Genomic DNA, 13,893 nt, shown 5'->3' with positions numbered 1-13,893 from the left:
AGGGGGAATAGAGAGACCTGATGTCACTGTGGAAGGGAATGACTGGATGTGGTGGGAGGGACGTGTGTGTGAGGAGAGATGGTCGGAGAGATTGAGGAGGGAGAGGGTGAGTGAGTGGTGATGAGGGGGAATAGAGAGTCCTGATGTCACTGAGGAAGGAAATGACTGGATGTGGTGGGAGGGATGTGTGGGTGAGGAGAGATGGTCGGAGTGATTGAGGAGGCAGAGGGTGACTGAGGAGTGGAGGGGGAATAGAGAGACCTGATGTCACTGAGGAAGGGAATGACTGGATGTGGTGTGAGGGATGTGTGGGTGAGGAGAGATGGTCGGTGTGATTGAGGAGGGAGAGGGTGACTGAGGAGTGAAGGGGGAATAGAGTGACCTGATGTCACTGAGGAAGGAAATGACTGGATGTGGTGGGAGGGATGTGTGGGTGAGGAGAGATGGTCGGAGTGATTGAGGAGGCAGAGGGTGACTGAGGAGTGGAGGGGGAATAGAGAGACCTGATGTCACTGAGGAAGGGAATGACTGGATGTGGTGTGAGGGATGTGTGGGTGAGGAGAGATGGTCGGTGTGATTGAGGAGGGAGAGGGTGACTGAGGAGTGAAGGGGGAATAGAGTGACCTGATGTCACTGAGGAAGGGAATGACTGGATGTGATGGGAGGGATGTGTGGGTGAGGAGAGATGGTCAGAGTGATTGAGGAGGGAGAGGGTGACTGAGGGGTGAAGGGGGAATAGGGAGACCTGATGTCACTGAGGAAGGGAATAACTGGATGTGGTGGGAGGGATGTGTGGGTGAGGAGAGATGGTCGGTGTGATTGAGGAGGGAGAGGGTGACTGAGGAGTGAAGGGGGAATAGAGAGACCTGATGTCACTGAGGAAGGGAATGACTGGATGTGATGGGAGGGATGTGTTGGTGAGGAGAAATGGTCGGAGAGATTGAGGAGGGAGAGGGTGAGTGAGGGATGGTGAGGGGGAATAGAGAGTCCTGATGTCACTGAGGAAGGAAATGACTCGATGTGATGGGAGGGATGTGTGGGTGAGGAGAGATGGTCGGAGTGATTGAGGATGGAGAGGGTGACTGAGGAGTGGAGGGGGAATGGAGAGACCTGATGTCACTGAGGAAGGGAATGAGTGGATATGATGGGAGGGATGTGTGGGTAAGGAGAGATGGTCGGAGTGATTGAGGAGGGAGAGCGTGACTGAGGAGTGGAGGGGGATTAGAGAGACCTGATGTCACTGAGGAAGGGAATGACTGGATGTGGTGGGAGGGATGTGTGGCTGAGGAGAGATGGTCGGAGTGATTGAGGAGGGAGAGGGTGTCTGAGGTGTGGAGGGGGAATAGAGAGACCTGATGTCACTGAGGAAGGGAATGACTGGATGTGATGGGAGGGATGTGTGGGTTAGGAGAGTGGGTCGGAGTGATTGAGGAGGGAGAGGGTGACTGAGGAGTGGAGGGGGAAATAGAGAGACCTGATGTCACTGAGGAATGGAATGACTGGATGTGATTGGAGGGATGTGTTGGTGAGGAGAGATGGTCGGAGTGATTTAGGAGGGAGAGTGTGTCTGAGGAGTGGAGGGGGAATAGGGAGACCTGATGTCACTGAGGAAGGGAATGACTGGATGTGATGTGAGGGATGTGTGGGTGAGGAGGGATGGTCGGAGTGATTGAGGAGGGAGAGGGTGACTGAGGAGTGAAGGGGGAATAGAGAGACCTGATGTCACTGAGGAAGGGAATGACTGGATGTGGTGGGAGGGATATGTGGGTGAGGAGAGATGGTCGGAGTGATTGAGGAGGGAGTGGGTGACTGAGGGGTGGAGGGGGAATAGAGAGACCTGATGTCACTGAGGAAGGGAATGACTGGATGTGGTGGGAGGGATGTGTGGGTGAGGAGAGATGGTCGGAGTGATTGAGGAGGGAGAGGGTGACTGAGGAGTGGAGGGGGAACAGAGAGACCTGATGTCACTGAGGAAGGGAATGACTGGATGTGGTGGGAGGGATGTGTGGGTGAGGAGAGATGGTCGGAGTGATCGAAGAGGAAGAGGGTGACTGAGGGGTGGAGGGGGAATAGAGAGACCTGATGTCACTGAGGAATGGAATGACTGGATGTGTTGGGAGGGATGTGTGGGTGAGGAGAGATGGTCGGAGTGATTGAGGAGGGAGACGGTGACTGAGGGGTGGTGAGGGGGAATAGAGAGACCTGATGTCACTGAGGAAGGGAATGACTGGATGTGATGGGAGGGATGTGTGGGTGAGGAGAGATGGTCGGAGTGATTGAGGAGGGAGAGGGTGACTGAGGAGTGGAGGGGGAATGGAGAGACCTGATGTCACTGAGGACGGGAATGACTGGATGTGATGGGAGGGATGTGTGGGTGAGGAGAGATGGTCGGAGTGATTGAGGAGTCAGAGGGTGACTGAGGAGTGGAGGGGGAATGGAGTGACCTGATGTCACTGAGGAAGCGAATGAGTGGATATGATGGGAGGGATGTGTGGGTAAGGAGAGATGGTCGGAGTGATTGAGGAGGGAGAGCGTGACTGAGGAATGGAGGGGGAACAGAGAGACCTGATGTCACTGAGGAAGGGAATGACTGGATGTGGTGGGAGGGACGTGTGGGTGAGGAGAGATGGTCGGAGAGATTGAGGAGGGATAGGGTGACTGAGGGGTGGTGAGGGGGAATAGAGAGTCCTGATGTCACTGAGGAAGGAAATGACTGGATGTGGTGGGAGGGATGTGTGGGTGAGGAGAGATGGTCGGAGTGATTGAGGAGGTAGAGGGTGACTGAGGAGTGGAGGGGGAATAGAGAGACCTGATGTCACTGAGGAAGTGAATGACTGGATGTGGTTGGAGGGATGTGTGGGTGAGGAGAGATGGTCGGAGTGATTGAGGAGGGAGAGGGTGACTGAGGAGTGGAGGGGGAACAGAGAGACCTGATGTCACTGAGGAAGGGAATGACTGGATGTGGTGGGAGGGATGTGTGGGTGAGGAGAGATGGTCGGAGTGATTGAGGAGGGAGAGGGTGCCTGAGGAGTGGAGGGGGAGTGGAGAGACCTGATGTCACTGAGGAAGGGAATGACTGGATGTGATGGGAGGGATGTGTGGGTGAGGAGAGATGGTCGGGGTGATTGAGGAGGGAGAGGGGGACTGAGGAGTGGAGGGGGAATAGGGAGACCTGATGTCACTGAGGAAGGGAATGACTGGATGTGGTGGGAGGGATGTGTGGGTGAGGAGAGATGGTCGGTGTGATTGAGGATGGAGAGGGTGTCTGAGGGGTGAAGGGGGAATAGGGAGACCTGATGTCACTGAGGAAGGGAATGACTGGATGTGTTGGGAGGGATGTGTGGGTGAGGAGAGATGGTCGGAGTGATTGAGGAGGGAGAGCGTGACTGAGGAGTGAAGGGGGAATAGAGAGACCTGATGTCACTGAGGAAGGGAATGACTGGATGTGGTGGGAGGGATGTGTGGGTGAGGAGAGATGGTCGGAGTGATTGAGGAGGGAGAGGGTGACTGAGGATTGGAGCGGGAATAGAGAGACCTGATTTCACTGAGGAAGGGAATGACTGGATGTGGTGGGAGGGATGTGTGGGTGAGGAGAGATGGTCGGAGTGATTGAGGAGGGAGAGGGTGACTGAGGAGTGGAGGGGGAGTGGAGAGACCTGATGTCACTGAGGAAGGGAATGACTGGATGTTTTGTGAGGGATGTGTGGGTGAGGAGAGATGGTCGGAGTGATTGAGGAGGGAGAGGGTGACTGAGGAGTGAAGGGGGAATAGAGAGACCTGATGTCACTGAGGAAGGGAATGACTGGATGTGGTGGGAGGGATGTGTGAGTGAGGAGAGATGGTCGGAGTGATTGAGGAGGGAGAGGGTGACTGAGGAGTGGAGGGGGAACAGAGAGACCTGATGTCACTGAGGAAGGGAATGACTGGATGTGGTGGGAGGGATGTGTGGGTGAGGAGAGATGGTCGGAGTGATTGAGGAGGGAGAGGGTGACTGAGGAGTGGAGGGGGAACAGAGAGACCTGATGTCACTGAGGAAGGGAATGACTGGATGTGGTGGGAGGGATGTGTGAGTGAGGAGAGATGGTCGGAGTGATTGAGGAGGGAGAGGGTGACTGAGGAGTGGAGGGGGAGTGGAGAGACCTGATGTCACTGAGGAAGGGAATGACTGGATGTTTTGGGAGGGATGTGTGGGTGAGGAGAGATGGTCGGTGTGATTGAGGAGGGAGAGGGTGACTGAGGGGTGAAGGGGGAATAGGGAGACCTGATGTCACTGAGGAAGGGAATGACTGGATGTGGTGGGAGAGATGTGTGGGTGAGGAGAGATTGTCGGTGTGATTGAGGAGGGAGAGGGTGACTGAGGAGTCAAGGGGGAATAGAGAGACCTGATGTCACTGAGGAAGGGAATGACTGGATGTGATGGGAGGGATGTGTGGGTGAGCAGAGATGGTCGGAGAGATGGAGGAGCGAGAGGGTGAGTGAGGGATGGTGAGGGGGAATAGAGAGTCTTGATGTCACTGAGGAAGGGAATGACTGGATGTGATGGGAGGGATGTGTGGGTGAGGAGAGATGGTCGGAGTAATTGAGGAGGGAGAGAGTGACTGAGGAATGAAGGGAGAATGGAGAGACCTGATGTCACTGAGGAAGGGAATGACTGGAAGTGATGAGAGGGATGTGTGGGTGAGGAGAGATGGTCGGAGTGATTGAGGAGGGAGAGCGTGACTGAGGAGTGAAGGGGGAATAGAGAGACCTGATGTCACTGAGGAAGGGAATGACTGGATGTGGTGGGAGGGATGTGTGGGTGCGGAGAGATGGTCGGAGTGATTGAGGAGGGAGAGGGTGACTGAGGACTGGAGGGGGAATAGAGAGACCTGATGTCACTGAGGAAGGGAATGACTGGATGTGGTGGGAGGGATGTGTGGGTGAGGAGAGATGGTCGGTGTGATTGAGGAGGGAGAGGGTGACTGAGGGGTGAAGGGGGAATAGAGAGACCTGATGTCACTGAGGAAGGGAATGACTGGATGTGGTGGGAGGGATGTGTGGGTGAGGAGAGATGGTCGGAGTGATTGAGGAGGGAGAGGGTGACTGAGGGGTGAAGGGGGAATAGAGAGACCTGATGTCACTGAGGAAGGGAATGACTGGATGTGGTGGGAAGATGTGTGGGTGAGGAGAGATGGTCGGAGTGATTTAGGAGGGAGAGGGTGACTGAGGAGTGGAGGAGGAATAGAGAGACCTGATGTCACTGAGGAAGGGAATGACTGGATGTGGTGGGTGGGATGTGTGGGTGAGGAGAGATGGTCGGAGTGATTGAGGAGGGAGAGGGTGACTGAGGGGTGGAGGGGGAATAGAGAGACCTGATGTCACTGAGGAAGGGAATGACTGGATGTGATGGGAGGGATGTGTGGGTGAGGAGAGATGGTCGGAGTGATTGAGGAGGGAGAGGGTGTCTGATGATTGGAGGGGGAATAGAGAGAGCTGATGTCACTGAGGAAGGGAATGACTGGATGTGGTGGGAGGATGTGTGGGTGAGGAGAGATGATCGGAGTGATTGAGGAGGGAGAGGGTGACTGAGGAGTGAAGGGGGAATAGAGAGACCTGATGTCACTGAGGAAGGGAATGACTGGATGTGGTGTGAGGGATGTCTGGGTGAGGGGAGGTGGTCGGAGTGATTGAGGAGGGAGAGGGTGACTGAGGAGTGGAGGAGGAGTAGAGAGACCTGATGTCACTGAGGAAGGGAATGACTGGATGTGATGTGAGGGATGTCTGGGTGATGTGAGGTGGTCGGAGTGATTGAGGAGGGAGAGGGTGAAGGATAAACATATTGACAGCATTTATGAGACATTTGTATGAGAATGTGGATTGTTAATGATAGAGGGATGTGGACCAAACTCAGACAAATGAGACCAGTTCAATTTGCCACCTTGGTTGGCATGGATCAGTTTGGTCAAAGGGCTTGTTCCCATGACGTGTTCCTCCAAGAATCCATTCACTATGTGATCACTAGTCTTCACTCCTCGTTAACACACTACACCCAATAGCAGGGGCTCTAATCCTCTGCACCGATGACCGTGTACTGCTCTAATCTTACATGTGGATGTAACTGACATCATTTCCCATGTCCATAAAACTGTCCAATGCAGGTAATTGGGAAATCCCACATTCCATGTCTCTGTCTCTCACTCTGGATCCATCCATCTTTTTCTTTCTTTTCTCACTACCACTTTCCACCCCCTCACTGTCAGCCCCTCCCTCGTTCGCTGCCTTTCTTCACTACCTGTGAAAACTCTCTCTCCCTGACCCCACCCCTGCCCTTTTCTCTCACTCTCCCTGACCCTGTCTATACGTATATTGACATAGATATTTGATGAGGGTGTGGGGACGAATCAAGCTGTCAGATGGTGGGGTTGGTGTGGGGAGGAATCAAGGTATTAGAGGGTTGGGAGTGGGGGAGAAGAGATTGCACGATCGAAGGGACAGAGATGAGGAAACATCCCGTCAGCAGCACTTGACCTGAGAGTGACACCCTGTTGACACTGGGCTGTTTTGTTCAGGAGTTCACATGTGGATTAACGTGCAGCTGACATCGAGTAGAAACGTGAGTGAGGATGAAGTGTGGGAAGCCATTCGACGAAAGGTGAGTGAACTCCCTCCCAGTCTCTCAGTTCTTAATCCCTCTGTTTTCCCAACTCTCCCTCTCTGTCACACCTCTGCCTCCCGTCTCGATGCTCCTCTCCTCCCGTCACTCCTTCAACTCCCCTACCTCAGCAACCATTCAACTTTCCTCCTCTCTGGCCGCAGCTCCAGGAGATGTTCGGTGATCCAAATCTTCAGATCAATCTTGCACGGTTCAGGGCAGAACCTTCAGAGGAGTGAGGGAGCGATCCGTCAACGATGAAGGTGTCTGCAGTTCCATCTCCCTGACGCTTGACACCCCTCCCTTACTCCAGCCTGCCTTTCGACAAGTATATGGCTCACAGAGGATTAATCCTAGGAGAGCCCTGAGATGTTACTGCACTCTGCTGATTCCCCAGTGTGCCGCAGCCTGCGAGCTTTTAGTTGGTCACATTGTGAAGTACGATCCCATTGAGTCGTGACGCCAGAAGCCTAGAACTGAGAGTGAGCACACAGACCCGGCCTGTTCCAGGAGGAGCTGATCTCCCGAATGATGAGATTAATCACAGAACATCCTGGGAACGGTCCCCGTAAACACCGACACCCCTCACTACAGGACTGGGTCAGTGTGAGACGTCACACACCTTCCACAGTGTACGGTCCCCGTAAACACCGACACCCCTCACTACAGGACTGGGTCAGTGTGAGACGTCACACACCTTCCACAGTGTACGGTCTGTAAACACCAACACCCCTCACTACAGGACCGGGTCAGTGTGAGACGTCACACACCTTCCACAGTGTACGGTCTGTAAACACCGACACCCCTCACTACAGGACCGGGTCAGTGTGAGACGTCACACACCTTCCACAGTGTACGGTCTGTAAACACCGACACCCCTCACTACAGGACCGGGTCAGTGTGAGACGTCACACACCTTCCACAGTGTACGGTCTGTAAACACCGACACCCCTCACTACAGGACCGGGTCAGTGTGAGACGTCACACACCTTCCACAGTGTACGGTCTGTAAACACCGACACCCCTCACTACAGGACCGGGTCAGTGTGAGACGTCACACACCTTCCACAGTGTACGGTCTGTAAACACCGACACCCCTCACTACAGGACCGGGTCAGTGTGAGACGTCACACACCTTCCACAGTGTACGGTCTGTAAACACCGACACCCCTCACTACAGGACTGGGTCAGTGTGAGACGTCACACACCTTCCACAGTGTACGGTCTGTAAACACCGACACCCCTCACTACAGGACCGGGTCAGTGTGAGACGTCACACACCTTCCACAGTGTACGGTCTGTAAACACCGACACCCCTCACTACAGGACCGGGTCAGTGTGAGACGTCACACACCTTCCACAGTGTACGGTCTGTAAACACCGACACCCCTCACTACAGGACCGGGTCAGTGTGAGACGTCACACACCTTCCACAGTGTACGGTCTGTAAACACCGACACCCCTCACCACAGGACCGGGTCAGTGTGAGACACACATTTGGGTTTACAATAAAATGGGAAAATTAGCTGTTGCTGTGCTTTATTGCATTAATATATCATCAATAATTTGCTGTAACTGATTGAACTGAAATTATGTGTGAAATAATGAATCGCTTTTTGATAAAAACGCAGAACCGTGAAGGCATCATGGTCTGTGGATGTAGTGAGGAAGATCCCTGATCTCCAGAGTTACTGAGGAAAGTATCCAGTGCACGTTTGCAGACATCTGTGTACACTCGCAGAACATAGGACAATCCTACACTTTCCCTCCCAATCAGCACGACACCCCGGCACATCCGTCTGACATTGTACCAATCTCCATCTCGCACTCTGACACTCTCGTCCTCCATCCCTCTCTCTGATACACTCTCATCCTCCATCTCTCTCTGACATGGTTTTATTCCTTCTCTCGCTCTGTCTTATACACTCTCATTTCCATCTGTTTCTCTCACTGATCCACTCTTATTTCCATCTGTTTCTCTCTCTGATTCACTCTCATTTCCATTTCTCACATCGAGCAAGTCAGTCGATCTCTAACCACAGATTCCCACAAACGGAGAGAGGGAGATTGGGACAGGGCGTCGGAGAACAGAGTGCAGAGACCGTATAATGTGTCCTCAGTCTGCAAGGGTTTGAAGGCCTGAAATCCAAGGGATCTTTGACATTCCTGAATATTATTTGTGTGTGAAGCTGATGATTTGCATTGCTATTGCTTGTTGTGCTGCTCAATAAACATGGAACTGTCCGAACACAAGGTTCTGTAATTGCGGGTAAATTTGGAGAGCTGAGCATTGGCGCCCTCTGCTGGGGAGAGTGGGCAGGGCAGAAACAGTGGGTGCTATGAGGTCAGGGAGTGTGTGTACAGGTCATTCGTGTGGGTGTCTGGGATGGAGGGTGCGCAAGACCCTTCCTGGACCTGGGGGAATTTGCAGTGTGTGTCCTGACGGGGCGCGGGGTGTTTTGAGTGATAATGAGTAGGTGGAAAAAGAAATTGGATCTTTACTCTCTTAGGTGCCTCTTTAGTTCCCCTCCCTTCCTGTAAGCTCATTCTGTCCTTCCCCCTCTTCCCCCCCCCCCCCCATGGCACCATATCCCTGTATAGGAAAGTGTACGTATACCTGCACACTGTCTGTCTTCATCCTTTCCTCCCGGTTCCCTTCTCTCCTCCAATGTTCTCTCTACCCTTCCCACTCTCTCTCATTCTCCCTCACATACATTCACCCCAACCCTCCCTATCATTTTATCTCTCTCTTTATCCCATTCTCTTTCACTTCTTCATCTCCCATCCATCCCTTTCATTCCATTTTCTCTCTTTCATTGCAAACTCTTCCTCGTTCTCTCAGTCCATTGCTCTCTGAAGACCCGGTTCGATCCCCATCCCCAGTGTTGTCTCTGTGAAGTTTGCATTCTCTCCCCTCCCCCTCTCTCCCTCAGACCAGGTGTGGAGGGAACAAATTCTTTCTCATCTCCCTGGTAAACGTGTGTCCTTTATTCTGACACTGTCCTCTGGTACGAGGCTCCCATTTCTTCCCTCCACCTTTCCCACCCTCTCATTCTACCTCGCTATATATTTCTCTCTCATTTTCTCAACCACTGTATCCTTTCTCATAACCATTTTCCTCTTCCATTCATACACCGTCTTCCCTCCTCCTCATTCCTCTATCTTCACTTTATCTTATTCTCCCATCCTTTTGTCTCCAGATCCCATCCATCTTTCCCTTTCCCATTATCTCACTCCAACTGTCTCTCCAGCTTCTCTCCATCTTTTCACCTCTCCACTCCATCTCTCCACCCCCTCCTCCCCTGTTCCTCTCCCATCCCCTTTACCTCTCCCCCCTTCCACTAGCCGTACTTTCTCCAGCGGAGCCCGCAGTGACCCTCAGCACCCCCTCTAACTCGGTAACACCCCAGTGCAGGGGAGGATCCAGTCTCCCCCGCAGGGGTAGGACCTGGATGGCGCCAGTGATCCTGGATCCTCATCTACTTCCGCTGGGCTTTGATGATCTCCAGGAACTCGGGTTTGAGCCCTCTCCCTCCCCTCCTCCCACCTAACCTGGAATCCGTCCACGTCTGCCATCCCCGCAAATTCTTACACGGGCCGCTGAGAGAGGGTTAATTACTCGGTCTGGGAGAGGAGGCGTTAATTTAAAAAGCAGGGTGTTAACGTCCAGGGTCAAATGAAGATGGTGTTAATATGCGAAGCCAAATGAGGAGGGTGTTACTGTACGGGACCATAGGAGGAGGGCGTTAAAGTCTGGTGGCGCAAGTGGAAAGTGTTACTGTACGGGGTCCAGTTGGGAGATGCGATAGAAGTGAGATTGTGTGTCTCTTGAATGTTAAGTGCTGTCAGCATCTTACCCAGAACGTCAGCTTAAAGCAATATGTCTTCAGGAGTCAATATTGCACTCAGGGCATAAAAAAATAGCTACATCTCAGTTTGAGTGTACAGAACGACCAAATGCGTGGTTTACAGCATCGATACCTGGTTATAACAAGAAGCACCACAGCAGCAGCGAGAATACAAAACCGAGCTGGATATTTCACTGCAATGCCACACTCTACCTCGGGGCGGCGCCGTTGTCCCGTCAGTGCCAATGAAAAAGAATTCACGGAATTGTGGGAAGTAAAGAGCCATATTTGCTGATGAACGGGAGCGAAGGAAAAGTTATCAAACGTCAGCGGTTTCCACTGGGGACCGTCATTAATTACAGTCCCTGAGCAAACACACTCGTTTAACCGTTTCCAGCCCAGAACGTCTCCAGCAATATCAGTTGAAGCAAATATGATCTTAAACACATAAAATTCTCAAAGCTGCAGAACGAAAGCTGGGACGTAGCTGTATGTGTGGCATGTAATGAGGGGGCAGGCAGAGCTTATGGAAGGGAATAGAAGGATTGAAAATAACTGGCCAAATGGAGAAAAAAAATCAGCTAACGTGCACAAATGAAATATATAAATCTGGCGGGATCAAAGGATCTTGGGAATGGTGAGGGCGGAGAGCCGTGGGAGGAAGTGTGGAACAGTTAGCAGAGAAGGAGTGCCGGGGCGGGTGGGTATGGCGTAGATGCAGACACTCCCAACACTGAGACTCCAGACAAGGTCATTTTATTGCAAACAATTGGTTTATTGATCATCATAGAACGAATGACTGGTGCTTCCCGCACACTCCCCTCTCCCTTCCCCTTTCCCCAAACATGACTCCCCTCTCCCTGCTCCCTTCCCACTATAGATGGACCACTATGGGTCCACAATAGAGACCCATATCAGAATCAGGTTTGTCATCACTCACATATCTCATGAAACTTGTTTTCCAGCAGCAGCAGTAAAGTGCAATGCATAAAATTACAACAGTACTGTGCAAGAATCTTAGGCTTCAGAGTAATTTATATGTGCCTGAGACTCCTTCACATTACTATATAAGGAATTTGCTGTGGTGTGCTCGTCAACACGAAAAACACGCGATAAAATAACTGAACATTCAGCAATGATGAAGAATAAAGAATGTTTAAAATATAGTTAGTGGTTAGAGTATGATATGGAATAAAATGCACTTCGACTGTAAGTATTATAAAAAGCGCTTTAAGATGCTGACGGTGCAGTGACGGGGGAGAGGTAATAGGTAGAGGAGGTGGGGGAGGTCTAACTAAAATAGTTGATCATCTTATCCACGCGGAGACGAGGAAAACGTACAAACTCCTTGTATGTAGCGGTAAGGAGAGTGGAGGAAAGATTGGGGGAGATGTCAGAGGTAAGTTTCTTTTACACAGTGTGGTGGGTTTTAGGAATAGTGTGGTAGAGGCGTGTGTAACTGCGACGTTTAAAAGACACTTAGGTAGGCAGGTGGGAGTTAAAATGTCGGTTTATGGCCTGTGTAGTAGGGAAGAGTTATAGTTACCGGAAAGTAGGTTTACATAGCTGGAGAAAACATGGTGGTCCAAAGGACCCCTTGTGTGCTGGACAAGTTCTTTGTTCTACTTTGGTCCTATCCTCTAAGGTCGGACATAAAATACCTCCCAGATGTGTTGAGGAAGGAGGCTGAGAATGTGAAAGTAATCAGTTTTATGTTGAGAAACATTGAATGGGCTCGTTGGTCTAGTGGTATGATTCTCGCTTAGGGTCTGAATTTGCGTGCATGCGAGAGGTCCCGGGTTCAATTCCCGGACGAGCCCCTCTGAATAATACGTTTTAGGAATTCATTCAGTGAAGCACAAGAGAATGAGTGGAGATTCTTACGAAATTATGCGGGATATGGATAAGGTCAATGTCTGCAGGGTTCCCCCCCCCCCCCCTTAGATTGGGTGAGATGATTACTCGAAATCACAGGTTGATTATGAAAAGTTATATATTCAATGGGAATCTGTGGGGGAACGTTTTCGCTCAGAGGATATCGCGAGGGTGGAACGAGATGCAGGTTGAATTGTAACAATTAAGATAAGTTTGAATGGGAGGGATTTGGAAGGCTATGTTCTTGGAGCGGGTAGATGGAACCAGTCAGAAGGCCGGTATGGACCAGATGGGTCGAAGGCCCTGCTTCTGTTCTGCAGTGCTCTTTGACTCTATAATCCATGCGGGATTGGAACCAGGGTATAAATGGAGTGGATGGGAAGTGTTGTGAAGCTGGTGACCAACTCCTGGCCCCATATTCCTTTGTTCCTGTGTTACTGAAATTCAGTTCAAATACTAACAAATGTCATACTCTCTACATTGGAATGAAATAAAGATAGTGACCATGGAAAATACTATTTCAGTAGATGACCGTCTTCCAAAATTTCTCTGCCGTCTGGAGACGTTCCCGCCGAGCAGAGTGTGGCAAACGTAACCTCGTTGTTTCACAAAGGAACTGGGAACACGGGGAATAAGAGTAAACCAGGTTGTACAAAATGATGAGGGGTATAGACAGGGTTAATGCAAGCAGGACCTTTCCACTGAGGTTGGAACTAGAGGTCATAGGTTAATGGCGATTCCTGAGCGATCATTACTACCGTCTCCAGAATCCCTTCAGCTACCTCTTTTAGAAATCTGGGGTGTCGTCCATTAGGTCCGGGTGACTTGTCTAACTTCAGAACCTTCAGCTTCCCAAGCAGCTCCTCCTTAGTAATGGAAACCTCATTCACTTCTGTCCCCAAATTCTCTCGGATTTCTGGCAAACTGCTCGTGTCTTCCACCGGCAGGCCTGGTGCAGGATAGTTATCAAGTTCGTCCGCCATTTCATTGTTTCCCCATTTCTAACTCTCCAATGTCCTTTTCCAGTGAGCCGATATACACTCTCACCTCTCTGTACCTTTGTATATATCTGAAAGTAAAACACATTCGGTATCATCTTTGATATTATCAGCCGGCTGACCTTCGCATTTCATCTTTTATCTCTTTAGCTGCTTTCTGTTGGTTTTTACCAGCTTCCCAATCCTCCGACTTCCAACTAATAGTTGCTGTATGATATGTGACAAATAACACTAATCTTTATCTTTTATCGTTAAGGGAAAATGCCTTGAAAAGTCAATGAGTGACCATTTTGCAACCAGTGACCATAATTCAACCAGGCTGAAAATAGTTCTGCAGAAAGTTAGGGCTGTTCCACAAGGTGAGGTGTTAATTTAGTGTGGGGCCAATTTGAGATCGATTAGCCGGGGGTTTCCTGGAGTTTATGGTTGGGAACGGGATGATTTCATTTTCTGGTGAATAGACATCTGGTTTTCAAGATGCGATACCCGGAGTTCAGGTAGACCGTGTTCCAAACAGAGTTATGGGCAAAGCTGGCCAGAG

At 51.1% G+C, this 13,893-nt stretch overlaps 1 non-coding gene across 1 annotated transcript; it reads left to right on the top strand.

Annotated features, from left to right (window-relative positions):
• Window positions 1–12,211: 12,211 nt before the first annotated feature.
• trnap-agg (transfer RNA proline (anticodon AGG)) lies at window positions 12,212–12,299 on the top strand. Its single transcript is given in 2 exon segments — window positions 12,212–12,247; window positions 12,264–12,299. It is a non-coding gene; the product is annotated as a tRNA-Pro (tRNA).
• The last annotated feature ends 1,594 nt before the right edge of the window (window positions 12,300–13,893 follow it).

The sequence above is a fragment of the Hemitrygon akajei genome, unplaced genomic scaffold, assembly GCF_048418815.1.
Source record: "Hemitrygon akajei unplaced genomic scaffold, sHemAka1.3 Scf000112, whole genome shotgun sequence".
NCBI classification, from domain to species: domain Eukaryota; kingdom Metazoa; phylum Chordata; class Chondrichthyes; order Myliobatiformes; family Dasyatidae; genus Hemitrygon; species Hemitrygon akajei.
The sequence above is the reverse complement of the archived record's forward strand: the minus strand, read 5'-3'. Positions and strand labels throughout refer to the sequence as shown.